Genomic DNA, 1,574 nt, shown 5'->3' on the forward strand with positions numbered 1-1,574 from the left:
AGAGAGAGAGAGAGAGAGAGAGAGAGAGAGAGAGAGAGAGAGAGAGAGAGAGAGAGAGCTATTCATGAAAAAAATAAAGAAGCAGTACTTAGAAGGGACGAAAATAAACGGGAAAGAATTAGAGAAAAGGTTGGAGTATTGAAATTTAAGAAAAATACAGAAATATTGAAGACGGTGAATGAAGGAGAAATACCAATAGTAAAAGGATCAGGAGTCTAAGAAAAGAAAATGGGAAAATAGAAATATATAAAATTCCAAAAATTCAATTCTGCAAGAAAGCAAACAAACAAACGCGGAGAGAATATAAATACAAAATCTAAGAGATTAATCGTTCAAACAGATAGCTTAGATTGACCGAGTTATGTTAAGTTATTGCTTCAAAAGTTAAATGCAAAATTACATAATCATTGTATTCAGTATTCAATCTGATGAAATTTTGTCTCAAATCCCAAATGTCAACCGGTTAAAGTCCAAATTATAAAGTATTGCGTTACATAATACTGTAACATAAAATTATATTTTTACAACTGGGTGGCCCCGTAACTTTTTAATAATGGTTTATTTTGTAATTTTCCTGGTTTATCGTTTTCTGTCACAATTTATCCAGAGAAAATGTGTAATAGGAATTTTGGGAAACTAAATTGTATTCAGTGTTGGACAGTTTTCATACTAACTTGATTTTTTATTACAAGAATAGGATTCCATAAATATTTTCCCAAAAAAATTTGGAATGGAGGAAATCTACCGTCATGAAAAATATTTTTTAATCTTTTCTCATAATATAGGCAACTAACATAAAGAAATGTCTTAAATCGTGTAAGTGACAATTCTAGAAACCTTCTAGCTCTCAAACTTTTAGATCTGCTACCTATTTCCCTCACAATGGTCCACAATTCTAAATCACCAAACAGTCCACAACACATCTTTTTAATTATCATAACCTTTGCAACTACTTCGTCATATGTCTACCTTCCATATAACCCCACGCAACCTTGCTTACTCTATGCATAAAAGTATCATTCATAGCAACATATTTATATCTTCTAGATCCCATACACTAATGGATGGGACATGTCATGAGTTAGGATGATTGATAAGTGCGTCATTGTGTCAACGTTATGAAAATGGTCAGAGATGGGTCCTAGGGACACCACGATAATGAAAACCCACATAAAAGATAGCGAACTAGCCTGACTTTTAAAGAAATTATGCTGGAAAGGGCTATTTGGGGATGTTTCTAAAAACTCTAAGCCTATTATGATGGATACAAAATGTACTATTTCTATTCTTGGAAAAAAAAACATAGAAACTTTACTATTTTATCAATCCTCAAAGTACAGTTCTTTATCTTTCTCATTGGTAAATTATTCTTTATTACAGATGACACTAAGCCTGTATCTTTCCTAATTGCATGTAATTTATTTATTCGATTCTTTTCTCTTCCCAGTTTCTCCTTTTGTTTCATAACTCTCACTGTCTAAATTTTTAACATTAAACAAAAATTTCTATCTATAGAATTTAAAAAATCTTGAAGTGGGAAAATAAATAATACAGTAAAACTACCAATATTTCTC

Source organism: Palaemon carinicauda, chromosome 37 (assembly GCF_036898095.1).
Source record: "Palaemon carinicauda isolate YSFRI2023 chromosome 37, ASM3689809v2, whole genome shotgun sequence".
NCBI classification, from domain to species: domain Eukaryota; kingdom Metazoa; phylum Arthropoda; class Malacostraca; order Decapoda; family Palaemonidae; genus Palaemon; species Palaemon carinicauda.